The 18,210-nt window shown below is 40.4% G+C and overlaps 1 long non-coding RNA gene across 1 annotated transcript; it reads left to right on the top strand.

The window, feature by feature from the left end:
- Positions 1-13,220: 13,220 nt before the first annotated feature.
- On the top strand, positions 13,221-13,763 carry LOC139193168 (uncharacterized). Its single transcript, XR_011577568.1, has 4 exons — positions 13,221-13,284; positions 13,368-13,465; positions 13,549-13,646; positions 13,730-13,763. It is a non-coding gene; the product is annotated as an uncharacterized lncRNA (long non-coding RNA).
- Positions 13,764-18,210: the final 4,447 nt, after the last annotated feature.

The raw sequence follows: 18,210 nt of genomic DNA, 5'->3' as shown, positions 1-18,210 counted from the left end.
GGGTATAGATGCTTAGATATTTTAACCAACCGAATTTTTTTGTCACGCCATGTTCTTTTTGATGAGTTAAATTTTCCATTTTCTGAGTTATCCTCTACTCTTGCCTCCCACAAGACATATTCGTCCCCGGATTCCATACTTGAAATTATTGGGTCCCTACCCACACACACAACCCAGCACACGTCACCCCTTCCTAAACACATTACCCAGATGCCAACCTCTTCCCCCACCCCCCAAGCAGTGCACCCCACCATAACCCAACCGGTGCAATCCAACATCATACATCATACCCCACCCCTACCTAATCCCCCTTCCTCGATGCCCACCTCATCCACTACCACTCAACCCGCACCTCCTGTTCCCTCATCGCAACAACCTACACCTGCCTCCTTACAAGTTTATCACCGTAAAAGTTCTCGCTCTCCAGCCTCTGAACCTGTTCCTCCAATTTCTTCAAGAAACCCATCTGTACCCGCCACGTCTTCGGTAAAAGAGATGAATGCTCATTCTATGGTGACTCAGAGTAAATCTGCTGGTCTTAAGTCCAATTCCAAATATGCTCATTATGCGGATGCTTCTGTATCTACTAATGTTTTCTTTGAGCCTACTTGTTTCAGTCAAGCAAATAAATTTCCTGAGTGGCGTTAAGTAATGACAGATGAATTCAATGTTCTTCAACGAGTTGGCACTTAGGTTCTTGTTCCCCGTACTTGTTTAATGAACATTTTGCCAAATAAATGGGTTTTCTGTATTAAGAGGAACTCTGATGGCTCTATCCAACGATTCAAAGCCCGCCTTGTTGCCAATGGGTTCCATCAGCAACCGGGACTCGATTACGGAGAAACTTTCAGTCCCGTAGTCAACCATTCCACCATTCGTCTCATCCTCGTTCTTTCTGTTCAGTTTCGGTGGCCTGTTCGTCAGCTTGATATTCAAAATGCATTTCTACATGGTTTTTTATCTGAAGACATCTATATGCTCCAGCCAAGTGATTTTGTGGATTCCCAATTCCCTGATCATGTTTGTAAACTTCAGCGGTCTCTCTATGGTCTTAAACAAGCCCCTCGAGCATGGTTTCAATGTTTCTCTTCTCACTTAGAGGATTTGGGTTTCACTCCATCCCAGGCCGACACATCTCTTTTCATTTATCTTCTTGGATCTATACGCATTTATTTGCTTATCTATGTCGATGATATTTTGATCACAGGAAATGACATGTCTCATATTACACAGTTGATTGTCGACTTAGGCCGTCGATTCTCTATGAAGGATTTAGGCCCCGCTCATTATTTTCTTGGCATGGAGATTGTTCGAACCTCAGATGGCTTATCTCTTTCTCAACATAAATATGTGCAGGATCTTCTATCACGAACGAAAATGGCAGCAGCTAAACCTGTTCATACCCCCGCTGTCAGCGGTCGAAGACTTAGCCTTCAAGATGACGACCCTCTTCCGAATCTCATGGCATACAGAAGTTTGTTGGTGCTTTCCAATATCTCACTCTCACACGTCCTGACATTGCGTTTGCAATTAATCAAGTTTGCCAATTTATGCATCAACCTACCTCTTACCATTGGTTAGCAGTCAAGCGTATCCTACGATATCTAGTCGGTACTCTTTCTCACGGTATTACATACAAACCTAGCTCCATTTTTCTCACTGCCTATTCTGATGCCGACTATGTCGGTGATCCTGATGACCGACGTTCCACTGGTGGATATTGCATTTATATTGGTTCTAACCTTGTCCCTTGGAGCTCTAAGAAACAGGGTGGTGTTTCTTGTTCTAGTATTGAAGCGGAGTACCACCAGCTTGCCTACACTGCCGCTGCGATATCCTGGTTTTGTAAGCTTTTTCATGATCTTCGACTTCTACTGTACTGTCTAAAAGTCCATTGTGATAACATTAACGCAATATCTTTAGCCTCCAATCTTGTATTTCATGCCCGCACTCGTCATGTTGAGGTAGATTATCACTATGTTCGTGAAAAGGTTGTTCTTAACGAGCTGAAAGTTCTTTATCTTTCGACACATGATCAGATTGTTGACATCTTCACCAAAGGCTTGTCCGTTACTCGCTTTCGCTATCTTTTTTCCAAGCTTCTAGTGCTTTTTCACCCCGTCAGCTTGCGGAGGTTGTTGGAAATGTGCCCTAAAACCAATCATATGATGATACTTTACGGACATTTCACATGTTAAACTAATCTAGTTTAATATCAAGGGCAAAAATTATTGTTTTAAGTCGTCTCATATAAATGTTATATGCTTAAACGATAAGTCCAATGAATATGTAATTAGGAGAATGTAATTTAAAGAAGTTAGATTCATGAGACCATTCTCTTTCGTATACATATCCTAAACGTTCCTGATTATAGGATTGCCAATTGGGCATTGACAGTCCGTTAAGATCAGTACGTGTTGTGTCTTCTCTCAGGGAGAGTGACTGGTCTCGAGTCATTGGTGTGATTGACACCAAGACAAGCATGTAGGTGCTCAATAGAGAATAAGTCCACTGAACACGATCAACGAGGAGTTCTTATACTCATGTCACATGAGAACTCATGGTTGGGATAATGCAAAGTAGTCATTTGACCTGAGGCATCATAGTTGTCTTGTGGTTAAGTCATTGATCTTTGACTATGTCAAAGTCATTCTGTCAGAAGTGTCCACGACATAGTTGGGGTTAAGCCATTTAGCCATAGAGGCAAGTGAATGCACAACAAGGGATCTCTAACCTTCAAACCGTTTGAGGGAGAATACTCTATGATATGATTAAGAATCTCTGGCCAGAGTATGAATGAGATTTAGGAAATCGTTCCAAATCACATTCAAGGTAATCATATAAGTAAAAGAATCACATTGGATAGTAGACATGAATAAATTATCAAACCAAACAATGTGGTCAAGAGTATTGTATTAGAGAAAGACCGTATTGCATTGTAATCCTAAACTAAATAGGTTCTCCACCTCTTCTGATTAGCTTGGGTAACCATGACATACTGCTAGGTGTCACTCATGGTTTGTGGAAGCCCTAAACGTGTATAAACACTAAAAGGAGAATTGAAAGTAAGTTTCAATTCACAATCGATTTGAAAGAGTTCTAATCGCCTACTGCCTCGCTAAAAGGAACCTAATGGATCGTACACCGTGTAAGGTAGAGATTGAAGAAACAACGGAGATGAGTAAGGATAATTAAATGGTTTAATTATTTATGGCAAGGATTAATTAATATGTTAATTAATCAAACGAATAAAGTTCGTTAAAGACCTAGGGTTAATTTTGGGCCTCAAGGCCCAATGGGCTTCGAACGTCAAGCCCATTGACTTAAGTTGTATGACAACTTAATGACGAAATATTCACAAAGGCCTAAATAGCCCAATAACACCCTATGGCCGGCCATATTGATAAAGGAGTGGGTTTTGGACTTATTACAAGTTTGCCACTCCAATGAAGGTAGGTATAAGTATGACTTTATAGCCTTTTCTTCATTAGGGTTTCTTTTAGAGAAAAGATGAGAACACAATGTCTCTCCCTTTCTCTCTAAGAGGTCGGCCACCCTAGAGGATTTTAGCTAGCAATCTTACATCCTCTAGGTCACTCATCTCTTCTTCAAGTCCTACCTTGGTGTGGAGACTTAGAGGTTCTCAACTTTGGGAACTTGGAGAATCCTTTCAACCATCCTCATCCAAGAAATCCATGGAGCTAATAAGCAAGAATCAAGGCCCTCTCCTTGGGTGATTAGCCTTTGCTTATGCAAAGAGGAATCAACAAAGGTATAAAGTTTCTCAACTCACTTTGTTTTGAGTTGAGTCTTGGTTCACCATTCTACTAGGCTTTGAATTTCATGGGTAATGTTTTGTTTTTTAGTGCATACAAGCATGATTCTGTCTTTAATTGTTAATTGCATGCCATAGATGTTGCTCAAATGAACATGTTTTTCACAAAATTTCCTTCAAGTGGTATCGGAGCCTAGGTCTAGTAGTTGGTGAATCCTTTTGGGTTTTGTAGTTCATAGTCTTTGATTTGAATGTTGTAATTGTTACAAGCTTTATTCTTGCTTCTTTGAATGTAAATTTTGTTAGAAAATTTGTCATCTCAAATGTTGTAGATGTAGTTCATATGAGCATGAATTTTGGAGCTAAAATTTGGTGCCATGTTTTTGGGGAAATTCGGCCAAATCCAAAGGGTGGATTTTTTGGTTCATGTTTGTCTTGTTAAAAGTGTTTTAAAGTGACATTAGGAACCCCTAAGTACCCTAGTATGGTAATATCTTATTTCCCTTAAGTTTGAGAGTTTTTGGGGTGTCTTTGGGTGAAAAATGTTCATGGAGCTCTTATGGGTTTTCATGGATGTTCTTCATTGTTCTTGTTTTGTTTTTGGCAAGAACAAAAAGGTGGGGTATTTTGATTCAGAAGTTTTGGTTGTTGAATAAAGTTTTTGTCTGTGATGGATGGTTTGAATTTTCAATAAATACCCATACCAATCACTTACACTTTTTCCTTGTTTCAAGGAACCATGTTTTATCGAAACCTACTTTTTTAAACCAACCCATCACCTTTTCAACCCATCACCTTTCACTTTGTTGAAAAATTCATAAGTTTTTATGACACCATCACTCTCACCAACCGGCCACCCTATTAAAATAGGGTACTTTTAGGGTTTTTATGTAATTACATAAAGTTTTGATACTTTTGTGTATATATACTTTGACCTGAAAGTTTACGTTTTTACGTAAAGGCCCAAAATCACTAAAGGACAAATTGTTTCGCTCCTTTAATGAAGTTTTTGTATTTGATGAAATTTTTGGGTTCTAGTTGTAATTACATGAAGTAGTGGACTTTTGTGTTCTTACAAAGTGACCTCAAAAGTTTGTGTTTTGCAACATAGCCCAAAAAGTTGAGGTTATTGCATTTGGCCCAAATTAGTTGAGAACAAAATAGTTTTGTATCTTTAAATGAGAATTGGATTTTCATTTCATTTAGCTCCATTTAAATTAATTTTATGGAAACAAAAACCAAATGAAAATGTTGCATTCAAGCTTAATTAGTTAAAGCGTTAATTAAGTAAAGAAAGGGTGAATATGAACCTAAGCCTATGATAATTGAGCTATGTGAAAGGCCGTCTCAAATTTGTTTGAACCATGGGAATGTGTAGATTAGATTTTGGTTGTAATTTGATATGATCAAATGTTGTAAAAGAGCATAAGCTCTTCTTTACTTTAAAGTAATTTGTTTTGATCAAATATTGTAAAAGAGCATAAGCTCTTCTTTACTTTGAAGTACTCATTTTCTTGTTTTATTTGATATGCATGAAATTGGAGTAGTTGGGTCCAACGCCCAATAGGAAAAACACGCCTTAATATGATTAAATGCGTAACTAAAATCAATCACCATCCCTAGACCGAGATTCAACACTAGGCTCGTGTTGGATCTAATCAAAGGTTCATAGTCATCCTAAGGCCCTAAGGCAACTATATAGTCCATCAATGAATGCAAACCTTATGTTAGTAGTACCATATACTCTTGCTTTAAAAACCGTTTTACAAGCATAGTGGGAGTATCATGTACAACTAAATCACACATGGACCAATAGTTGTAATAGGACCAAATTGTTTTAATAAGATTAAAATGCATGCTTATATGTGATGAGACCTAAAACCCTCAACCAAACCATTATTAAGTTGATAAGCGTGAGAGTGCTTTGAACACTTTTTCGTGGCCTTCCACCGTGGTAGGCTCCGATCGTTTGTGACTCGTACACCGACTTCACCCTATCATGGGGGAGTACAAAGTGCGTGTTTACACTCAGAAGGAGTTCTATATGCATACATGATGTTGTGAAGGTAGGCAACGAGAATGATGATGTTGTAAAGGTAGGCAACAAGAATGATCAACATCATATCATTGTGAGGTTGTTCTTGAACCCCTACTTGAACTTGCATGGTGGGAATGACTTAACTAAGTGCAATGGAGGCAGCATCATATCATTGTGAGGCTTCATTCTCTGGAGGCCAAATAAGATGGGTACTTGCAAGAGATGCAAATGAGTAAGCGTACTCTCTCATTATTATTGATGCTAGCCAACATCATATCATTGTGAGGTGGGCTTGGTAATGGTGAGTCTCCCATACCCTACTAAGAGTTTCCTCCAAAACTCTCGAATTCCGATGAGAGATATGGAATTTGCCAAAAATAGTGGGTGGTGCTATTTGATTTAAAGACCCGAATCAAATGGCTTAAAATCAATCAATTTATATTCGTTGTGTATTTATTTACCAATATATTTGCAAACGCTATCCAAAACTTGACAAAGAAAAAGCCGAAAGCTTTAGTTTCCAAACTTGGTACTACAATCCCATAGATTGTTTATAATGGCTCGTATATGTACCTAAGTAATCTCATCCTCACAATCTTCCTATTGATAATGTATCATTGGAAGAACATGTTAGATAAGTCTATCATAAAGAGGACAACACTTTTAATGTCATAATTCTTTAATTACAAATTGTTGTAAGAAGAAATAAGAGTTGCTTTGAACAACCCTTAGCTAATGCAAACATTAGTGCTTGTTTCTTTGTTACATGAACAAGGAACTTGAGAAGTAAGCACAAGGGCATGAACACTTTATGTGCCATGATTCTTCACTTACAAATTGTTGTATGAAGAAATGAGAGTTGCCTTGAACAACTCTTGAAAATTTGTAATTATGTTTAGAACATAATGGTTGGTTGACAAAAATAGTCCATCAACATGGACTTATGATGATTTTGAATCATTGAGTGTTGAAGTGTTAAACCACTTCTAGAGATGGAAACTAGGCAAGGACTTCACCTTTGTGTCCCTATCCAAATGGTTCACTAAGTTTATTGTAAACTATATAGTGAACAATAACCACACGCTCTCCAAATCATTTGATGTGTATAACACAATTGAAATAAGTTTCAAGAGAGATAGTGGGAGTTTAGGGACCATGACTATTGTAGTCAAAGGAGAAGTCAAATGAAGAAGGCAAAATAACTCCAAGGGAACAAACTTTCTTTATGAAAGGATGGACATTGGAAGGGATATTTGCAAGAAATGTCTTGCAAGTGTCAAGAACACACATTTTGAAGGTGTTGTAAATTGTTCTTGAATAGTTCAAAATAGTTGATTCTTCTACTTGAATGTATGATTCAGTATTAGTAACTATGTTTTACAATCGTTGTAAAAGTGTGGCTAATAAGAAGTAGAAGATTAATGACAGAAGAAAAAGCACTTCACATTCGGAACGTGAATCAAATGTAGATCTCTGTGAAAGCAGATCGTACTTACTTCCTCATATGAACTACCAAAGAAATTGGAAAAACTAAAGATTGTCTTTACATTCCAATTTTAAGGAACTTAATTCCGTCACTATGAGAGATGGATGAATGTTTTGTTTGACAAAACATTGTTCTTTATTAATGAATGATTAGATTATTGTAACCTAATTGATTATCTCTATAGTAGAGATGATATGGTAGTGTTAACTGTTTAGAATATAACGATGCTTAAAACCCAAAAGGTTGCAAGGTAGTGACTAATCCCAACTGAGTTGTGATACCTCTAAAACATAAATTACGAGTTGGTCATAGATAGATGCTTTGGATCGTTAGATCCGGATCCAATGCCTTCTTGTTGAAATTGTATAGAGGCAAAATGTTTGAATCTTTATTCTTTTGGAAAGGAAGAAAGAATCACAAAGTTGTTGAGGTTAATTCACTTAGATGTTAGTGGCACTTGTCCACAACATAATACTGCTCATGTTGTATGACATTCACCGAAGATCGCTCTTGGTTGGACTATCATTTATTTTGAATAAACACAAGTCCGAATATTTTGCAAAAAGTTTCAAGGAATTCAAGAAATGTAAGTTGATGAGTAAGATGTCTAAAGTATTTACCTCCTTAGATTTGATCCAAGGAAAGGTAACATTTTAGAACAGTTTCATTGAAAGATATTAAGGAAAGAAGCATCATAAGATAATGGATTTCTCCATTAAGAGAAGAATGAACTCGAATAAGATTTAGTTCGTTGGATGTTATCAATTACCCATATATAGGATATATACTTCTAAGACAATATGATTGTCAATTAGAAGATCTTCCAAAATTTTCATGACTCCATAGGATGTAGTTGGAAAGAAAGACAAATCTTAATCATGTTAAGATTTGGGGTTGTATGCTAATAAGCAATATTTGTTTAAAGAATTATCTTGTGGGTATCCTTGAATTAACATTTGGATATCACTTCTATAAACCAACTAACAAATGTTGTTTGTTGGGTAGTTCATTGTAATCCTACACTAGGAGTTGCCTAAGATAGAGCAAATGAACGAGGGATAGAACTCAAAGAATGGGTTCTTTGAGAGACAAGATAGTGATCAACAAATATAACAACCTAGTTCCTATACCACAAGCTCCAAGGTAGTAAAGAAGGATTTATAAACTGTCTCAGTTGAATGGTTTGAACTTTATGATTATGTCATAGAGTTACACTTCTTAATTCGAAAGAAATAAGAATGAAAATCCTTATGACTACATTGAGTGTATATATAACATATACTCAAGGAAATGGTAAAGTACCATTTGACCCGAAATAATGAAACCTTTATAGCTAATTGGTAGCTTAAAGTGACTACAATCAAAGAGAATGGTTGACTTGGAAGAAACCATCTTTGACATAGTCTTGGTTTCAATTAATTCGAAGATTGCTAGCTACAACTAAATGGTGATTCAATGTTTGGACATAATATGGGTTTCCGAAACCATTATTAAGATAGTCTTGATAATATATGTCTAAAACTATGAATCACAAGACATGTAAGTTGTAGAGATCCATCCATCATGAATCTTAGCAAGCTAGTGGGAGCTATAAGCGTCTTATGAGAGAAAAGATCAAATCGTTTGATTTCTCATAAAGATGTAAATGAATCTTTTGTTCACTAGGTTTACAAAAGATTAGTGGGACTTAATCATGTTCCTAAATTTGAATATATATATATATATACACACACACATATATGATATATTAATTTTGGAAATGAAAAGTGTTGATGCACAAAATCAGCGAAGACTTTGGTACAACAGAAAGTGTCAGGTTTTGTGACCTTCGCTTGGTTGCTTGGTTGCTTCAGTCACTAGTGAGGATAAGTACGTAAATGAATAGAGACAGAGAAGCAAACACAGGATGTACGTGGTTCACCCAGATTGGCTACGTCCACGGAGTAGAGGAGTTCTTATTAGTAGTGAAGGGCTTACACAAGTACAAAGGATCAAGCTCTCAATTTAGTGAGTTCTTGTGAATGATTTAACACAAAATGGCATTAGGCAATATTGTGGGGGAATGACCCCTATTTATAGAAAAACTTGTAGCTTTGTCACATTGACATGTGTCATGTTATGATTGGTTCTTGATGTCGACACGTGCTGCGCTCTGATTGGCTTCTAATCTTGACACGTGTCGAGTAGTGATTGGCCTCCTGGTCGGAGGGGAACTCTTCTGGGTCCTTGACAGTATAGCGTTGGCCGGTGTTCGGTAGTTTCGGGATTGGTCAAGTATGGTACAAACAGTGCTCCCCTAAGTTCCCGAGTGAGGGAAACTCCTCGGTTGGGGACTTGCAAGATCCAATCCCTTGAGTAATCACGAAACTTCTAAGTACCGAAGTGTGGTCTGATCTTCATCTGCCCTTCTCTGGAAGTACCTTTCCTCCATCCGGGAATGGTGTACTTAGCTGATGTTGACGCACAAGGTAATGTATCAATTTCACTTGAAGCTTAGTTGTAGTTTCGGGCTTAGTCAAGTGTGATACAAACCCTATAGTAGGAGTCCCCCAAGTCGCCGAGCTAGGAGATCTGCCGAAAGAGGTGACAGACAAGGTAAGCAGTCAAACTTCCAAGTAAGCAACCCAGGATCAGAGGTTTGACTTCGGCTTCCGGTTGATTGTTCTCCTTCTCCTTGTCTCTCATTCAACTGCTAGGATAAGGAGAAGCAAATGGATAAGAGATGATATGAGATACTTTTGCTTTTGAAGAAGTAACTTTCCACAGGCTTATTCTTGAACTGTGCTGGAGGGTTTTCTGGTGCCCTTCAAAGTATAAGGCCGACTCAAAAATTTGAGGGTCAAAACAAGTCCATCAAATCTAGAGTACGTTCGACCTTGATGATATGGGATACTTTTGTTGTTGACGGAATAATGAATGTGGTATGGAAAGGTGTCGTGCTGTAGTGATCTGTTTCAGCTCACCGTTGAACCTTCTGCTTCAATCTTTTGCATGGCAGAAGTGGTGTACAACCTTTGCATTTAAATGGTCCTTCAGAACATTCCTTCATAGTGACTCATCCACGCTTGGCAGCTTCAGTGTAAAGAGCTAATATCTGATCAACTGTCATGAGGTATTTGCCGGTGGAATTCGTGACCTTGACAGCAGTTGAGGATGAGTACTCGAGAGCAATGCTAAGTAAGCAACCAGGCAAAGGCTCCAGGCAGTCAGTTCCAAATTGGAGGTTTGATTTCAGGTTCCGACTGACTGCTCTCTTTCTCCTTATCCTGCAGGTGTGGACAAGGACAAAGACAAAGACAGGGAGAAAGCATGATATGGGATACTCTTGCTTTCGACCCTGATGATATGAGATACTCTTGTTCTTGGTGTGGCTTATTTGCTGAGGTATTATCGGGGGGAAATAAAGCTGAGTATTTCGAGAGGTTATGTTGATGGTGCCTTTTCGAACGCGAGAAAGGGTTGAGCATTTTTGCAGGTTTGCCTTTCCGTTGAGGAGGGAGGTCAATGTATATAGGGATTTCCCAATAACAAGTAGTAATGATATTCCTTTACCCTTCTTGGTCACAGCAATGTAGTGGGAGCTGCCAGCTTCACGTGTTTTAATTTTGTCAGAGCACTTTGAAAAAGTGGTATGTGGTATCTGGAAAGCTGATATTACGTGTGAAGATTACAGACAAGCTTTATCTAAGGAAATCTGGCTCTCGAAGTTCTGAGAGTTGTGCCTCTTCGGTTTTCGAACAAGCAATCCCGTCGAGGATCTGACTCTCGAGATTCGGAAAGCGGTGCTACTCCGGTTTTTGAGAAAGTAATTATGTTGGGAGTCTTTTCTCGAATGTGAGTAAAGATTGGACGTTCTTGCCAACCTGTCTTGCCGCAAAACATGGAGGTCGACACACATAGGGACTTTCCAGCTGTCAAGCAGTGGTGCTGTTCCTTTACCCTTATGGGTAATAGTAGGGTAGCTGGAACTTCGAAATTCTCGTGCCTAAACTTTGTCAGAGATCTTTGACAAAGTTATATGTGGTACCCGAGGAGTTGATGGTGCATATGGAGAGCGGTGATTGAACAGTAAGATTCACGTGCTTTCTACTTCACCAGAAATCTTCGACAGATTGCCCGTAATTTCCGCAAAGCTGATTGTGCATGTGACAGGTGCTGATGAGGCTGAAAAAGCAGGTGCTTCTTCGATTTCTGATATCGGCCCTCGTGGTCTCTGAGCAGCCCAGCTTTTGAGAAAGCAAACGCCTCTTCGATTTCTGAGATCGGCCCTCGTGGTCTCTGAGCAGCCCAGCTTTTGAGAAAGCAAACGCCTCTTCGATTTCTGAGATCGGCCCTCGTGGTCTCTGAGCAGCCCAGCTTTTGAGAAAGCAAACGCCTCTTCGATTTCTGAAGCTCCGTCGAGTGCAGATTTTTATAGAGGCTGGCATTAAGTTCCACATCACACTTGAATCTCTACCAGTAGAAGCTCATTTCTTGCACTTCTAAGATCTTGATTTGTCTGACCTCTTCCTTCTTCAACACATTTGAAAATGTCTGGACCCTCCGACCGTCGTTTTGACTTGAACCTTGGAGAAGAGACAGCCACGCCTTCTCCAGACAACATATGGCGCCCATCCTTCATATCCCCTACTGGTCCTCTTACCGTTGGGGATTCTGTGATGAAGAATGATATGACCGCTGCAGTGGTGGCCAGGAACCTTCTCACTCCCAAAGATAATAGACTACTTTCCAAACGGTCTGATGAGTTGGCTGTTAAGGACTCTCTGGCTCTTAGTGTTCAGTGTGCAGGTTCTGTGTCTAATATGGCCCAACGCCTATTTGCTAGAACCCGCCAAGTTGAATCATTGGCTGCTGAAGTGATGAGTCTCAAACAGGAGATTAGAGGGCTCAAGCATGAGAATAAGCAGTTGCACCGGCTCGCCCATGACTATGCTACAAACATGAAGAGGAAGCTTGACCAGATGAAGGAATCTGATGGTAAGGTTTTACTTGATCATCAGCGGTTTGTGGGTTTGTTCCAAAGGCATTTATTGCCTTCGTCCTCTAGGGTTGTACCTGGTAATGAAGCTTCAAATGATGAACCTCCAATGCCTCCTCCTTCTGGGGTTTTGTCAAGTACTGAGGCTCCGGATAACTACCCTCCGGTGCTTTCTCTTTCTGGGGCTCTACCGACTGCTGAGACTTCCCCTAAGCAACCTTTGTGAAGGCTCCCTTTTGTTTGTTTATTTTGACTCATGTATATGTACATATTTGTGGCTTATCGAAAATATTAATAAATAAGCTTTGCTTCATTTCAACATATTGTGTTAAATACACCAAAGCCTTCTTCATAAAGTTCTTTGAATTTTTGCTTTTGTTGAAACCTGTATTGTTGAAGCTTTGTGAGTGAAGCATGTAGTTTGAGGTAGTGTTCCCTTAATTTCCCGAGTGAGGAAAACTTCTCGGTTGGAGACTTGAAAAATCCAAGTCACTGAGTGGTTGTGAGACTGCCGAGTACCAAGGCGTAGTAGCATATGGTGGGAGTCCCCCAAGTCTCTAGTCGAGGGAGTTGACGAATGAGGTGTCTTGCTAATAGTCCATGTCGTAAGTACCAAAACTTCATTCTTTTGTTTTCTAAGTGGTAGCCCCGGACTTTTTCTTCATAGATTTTGTTGATGAAGGTTGCTAGGCCCGAATAAGTGGAATTGCAGAAGGTGTAACCGTTGGTGCATTAACATCATAATGGAAGCATCACAATGATGGAAGCATCACAATGATGAAAGCATCATAATGATGAAAACACCATAATGATGAAACATCATAATGATGTTTCTTTGGTGGAATTGTTTTTCATTTCCCCTAACAACCGGAATTGTTTTTCAACATAACACCATCATCTGTAGGTCGAATCACAAAGTTGTCTTCATGAAAGTTGTTCTTTAATTCCTTAACTACAACATATCCAAATTGGAGAGCCATCGGAGCAGTACAACTCCAGAAATCCAGGTATGATGAGTGACTGTTTATCATTTGTCTGTCAACCCGTCAGATTTGTTGTGAGCTTTGAAACTCTATTTTCTCTTGCTCAGATCAGCATGCTTTCTTCATTGAAGTTGTTCCTCAGCTTGTGAACTACAACATATCCAAATTTGAGATCCCTCGGAGCTGTATAACTCAAGAAACTCAGGTATGATGAATGACTGGTTATTATTTTTCTGTCAACCCGTCAGATTTGTTGTGAGCTTCGAAACTCCATTTTCTCTTGTTCAGATCGGTATGCTTTCTTCATTGAAGTTGTTCCTCAGCTTGTGAACTACAACATATCCAAATTTGAGATCCCTCGGAGCTGTATAACTCAAGAAATTCAGGTATGATGAATGACTGGTTATTATTTGTCTGTCAACCCGTCAGATTTGTTGTGAGCTTCGAAACTCCATTTTCTCTTGTTCAGATCGGTATGCTTTCTTCATTGAAGTTGTTCCTCATCGACTCTTTCATAACATATCAAAAATTCAGGATGAACTAACGGTTAAATATTTCCAGATCTTCGAAACATCACAACAGCTTCGAAATCTGCAAGAAGCCGACTATCATGTTTGGAGCTTCAACACTTTAATTTCCGTCGCTCAAACAGAAATGGTTCCTTCTTGAAAGTTGTTCATATGCTCAAGAACTATAGGGTGTCCAAAATTCAGCTCCATTGGAGAAGAGCAGAGGTTGCAGAAATTTGATAGATGAAAGGAGGCGGAAGAGGGAGAGAGAGAAAAAGTCTCTTGGGTTGGATTTCTATTTTGGGGCAGATTCCAATTTTTGTAGCACCTTCATTATTGATGAATTGCTTGTACTTTTGTCCATTATGAAATTTGGGACTTTGGCTTGTTGTTGGATCTATTATAATATGTTTGGGAACATATATAAGTGAATAAATAAGAAGGAAAATTTTGGGCCCTTGTGGGTGTAAAACAAAAAATGTTTATGTTTACCCAAGTGTTTTTGTACAAGTTCAAGGGCATCTTGGGTTTTGTGAACAAAATTTGTTTATTTGGAGCAAGGTTTTGTGTTGAAGCTTTGTAGGTGAAGCTTTGGTGTTGAACCTTTGTGGGTGAAGCTTTGGAGGTGAAGCTTTTCGGGTGAAGCTTGTTGGGTGAAGCTTTGTGGGTGAAGCTTTGTGGGTGAAGCTTTTTAGGTGAAGCTTTTCGGGTGAAGCTTTTTGGGTGAAGCTTTTTAGGTGAAGCTTTTCGGGTGAAGCTTTTTGGGTGAAGCTTTTTTAGGTGAAGCTTTGATGGTGAAGCTTTTTGGGTGAAGCTTTTTAGGTGAAGCTTTTTGGGTGAAGCTTTTTTAGGTGAAGCTTTGATGGTGAAGCTTTTTTGGGTGAAGCTTTTTAGGTGAAGCTTTTTGGGTGAAGCTTTTTAGGTGAAGCTTTTTGGGTGAAGCTTTTTGGGTGAAGCTTTGATGGTGAAAGTATGTAGAGGGAGCTTTCTAGGTGAAGATTTTTTAGGTGAAGCTTTGTAGGTGAAGCTTTTTTAAGTGAAGCTTTTCGGGTGAAGCTTTTTAGGTGAAGCTTTGTGGGTGAAGCTTTTTAGGTGAAGCTTTGTGGGTGAAGCTTTGGAGGTGAAGCTTTTCGGGTGAAGCTTTTTAGGTGAAGCTTTGGAGGTGAAGCTTTTCGGGTGAAGCTTTTTGGATGAAGCTGTTTTTTTTTTTTTTTTTTTTTTTTTTTTTTTTTTGGCGCTTGACACGGTCTTCATTTGCTTGTTTTGTAGTGACTGTGGAAGACGGATTGCTTTCTGATTGAGAAGGGTTCCGGCATCGCTTGCTATGAATGTAAAAGAGTGAGGGCTGAGTTGGCTAAATTACCTCTTTATTGAATTCATTGCCAAATGGCCTTCATTACATAGGATGCCAAACGGCTATAGCTCAACACTTGTACATCGTGAGTCTATTTGTAGTAGTACTTCAAGTGATCAGCGTTCCATGGATGGCCAAGGGTCTTGCCATCGGAGCTTCTAAGTGTGTAAGAGCCAGGGCGACTGATGCCAATGACTTCATACGGTCCATCCCAGTTTGGACTAAGTGTGCCTTCACTCGGGACTCTGTCGCAGAGTAATCTTTTCTTTAAGACCCAGTCTCCTATTTTGAAAGAACGAGGCTTGACCCTAGAGTCATAATAGTTGGAGATGCGCTGCTTGTAGGCGACATTCCTCAAGTGAGCTTGGTTTCTGTGTTCCTCGACTAAATCCAAGTTGAGGGTGAGTTGTTTGTCATTTTCACTTTGAATGTAGTTCTGGACTCGGAATGTTGCTTGCTCGAGCTCAACAGGGACAACCGCCTCTGTGCCAAAGGCAAGTGAGAATGGAGTTTCTCCTGTTGAAGTCCGATATGAAGTGCGATATGACCAAAGAACTTGGGGTACAAATTCTGGCCAACAGCCTTTAGCTTTGTCCAAGCTGGTTTTCAAAGTGCGCTTGATTATTTTGTTGATGGCCTCAACTTGTCCATTAGACTGGGGATGAGCTGGAGAGGCAAAGCATAAGTTGATGTTGAACTTAGAGCAGAACAACCTGAACTTCTTGTTGTCGAACTGTCGCCCATTGTCAGTGACTATCGCATTGGGAATGCCGAATCTACAAAGGATGTTCTTCCACACGAAGTCTTCTATCTTTGCCTCAGTAATGGTTGCCAAGGGTTCTACTTCGGCCCACTTTGTGAAGTAGTCCACTGCAACGACTGCGTAACAGACTTTGCCCTTCCCTGCCGGCATTGGGCCGATCAAATCAAGTCCCCACTGGGCGAAGGGCCAAGGGCTGATCATAGGAGTAAGAGGCTCTGGAGGGGAATGAGGCATAGTCGCATATCGTTGACATTTGTCACATGAGCGGGATACTTTGATGGCATCCTGGTGGAGTGTTGGCCAGTAATATCCTTGGCGAAAAGTCTTGTGTGCTAGGGACCGAGATCCAGCATGATCTCCACAGACTCCCTCATGTATTTCCCGAAGGACGATTTCCGCCTCGGCAGGCGTAAGACACCTTAAGTATGGCAGGCTAAAACCTCGCTTATAGAGTTGATCATTGAGGATCAGGTAGCGGGTAGACTTGTATCGAATTTGCTTAGCCTGGACTTTATCATTTGGGAGGGTGCCATGAGCAAGGAAATTATAGATCGGGGTGATCCAACTATCCCCCTGTTGTAAGTTGCATACTTCTGCGGCCATGGTGCTTGGTGTTGCCAACAGTTCGACATGAATTTTTCTTCCAATCTTGTCTTCCACAGCTGAGGCGAGGCGAGCCAGGGCGTCTGCATGACTGTTTGCCGCTCGAGGAACTTGGGTGATCTGGTAGTGGAAGTGCTTGAGCAAAAGTTGTGTTTGCGCAAGATATGCTGCCATGGAGCTGTCCTTAGCATCAAAGTTGTTGGTAACCTGGTTGACCACTAATTGGGAGTCACTGAAAATATCAATTTGTTTAACCCCGAGGTGTTTGGCCAAACATAATCCTGCTAGAAGGGCTTCATACTCGGCCTCATTGTTTGATGCCTTGAATTTGAAACGAAGAGCATACTCCATTGCTACTTTGTCGGGCGTAGTCAAGACTAGTCCCGCTCCACAGCCCTGTTGGTTGGATGAGCCATCAACATACAGACTCCATGCTGGGGTTGTTGGTTCTATCTTCTGAGCTTCCGGGGGTAATGAAGCCACTGCTTCAGGTGTAGAAGCAATGTCAACCGGATATGTGAAGTCGGCAATGAAGTCTGCCACTGCTTGGCCCTTCTCAGCTGGCTTTGGTTGGTAGGAGATGTCAAACTCACCCAACGCTATTGCCCATTTGATCATTCGCCCTGAAGTGTCAGGACTTTGGAGTATCTGTCGAAGAGGATAATTGGTAAGCACGATGATGGAGTGCGCTTGGAAGTAAGGACGGAGTTTTCGAGCAGACATGACCAATGCTAGAGCTAATTTCTCAATGTTGGAGTATCGTGTCTCCGCATCTTGTAGGGCCTTGCTAGCGTAATAGACGGGCCGTTCGACACCACTGTCCATTCGAATAAGAACAGAACTGACTGCTGAAGCCGAAACCGATAGATAGATGATGAGAGTGTCACCAACTTCTGGTTTTGAGAGCAGAGGGGCTTTACTCATGTACTCTTTGAGGTTCCTGAATGCCTTGGCACATTCCTTCGTCCATGTAATGTACTTCTTATTTCCCTTGAGTGCTTTGAAGAAAGGAGCACATCTGTCTGTGGCCTTAGAGATGAACCTGGTTAAGGCTGCCACCTTGCCAGTAAGGCTCTGGATGTCCTTTGAAGTTACCGGTTCCTTCATGTCGAGGATTGCTTTGATCTTCTCGGGATTAGCTTCAATGCCTCGTTGGCTAATCATGAAACCTAAGAATTTGCCAGAGCCTACGCCGAAGGCACATTTGTTGGGGTTTAACCTCATTCGATACCTCTTCAAAATAGTGAAAGTTTCAGATAGGTTGGTGATGTGTTGGTCAGCATGTTTGCTCTTGACTAACATATCATCAACGTAAACTTCCATGCTCTTCCCAATCTGCTCGGCGAACATTGAGTTGACTAGTCTCTGATAAGTCGCTCCTGCATTCTTTAGGCCGAAAGGCATGACTTTATAGCAGTATAGTCCTCTGTCGGTAGTGAAGGCTGTGTGTTCTTGATCCGAAGGGTTCATGAGGATTTGGTTGTATCCTGAGTAAGCATCCATGAAGCTCAGGAGTTCACACCCGGCCGTAGAGTCTATAAGTCTGTCAATAAGAGGAAGAGGGAAGCTATCTTTCGGACACCCTTTGTTTAGGTCGGTGTAGTCAACACACATTCTCCACAAGACCTTTTGAAGCAAAAGACTTTCTTTGGTCGGATTTTTCTTAACAAGGACCACATTTGCTACCCATGTCGGGTAATTGACTTCGCGGACAAAGCCTA

This window comes from Malus domestica, chromosome 16 (genome assembly GCF_042453785.1).
Source record: "Malus domestica chromosome 16, GDT2T_hap1".
NCBI classification, from domain to species: Eukaryota; Viridiplantae; Streptophyta; class Magnoliopsida; order Rosales; family Rosaceae; genus Malus; species Malus domestica.
The sequence above is the reverse complement of the archived record's forward strand: the minus strand, read 5'-3'. Positions and strand labels throughout refer to the sequence as shown.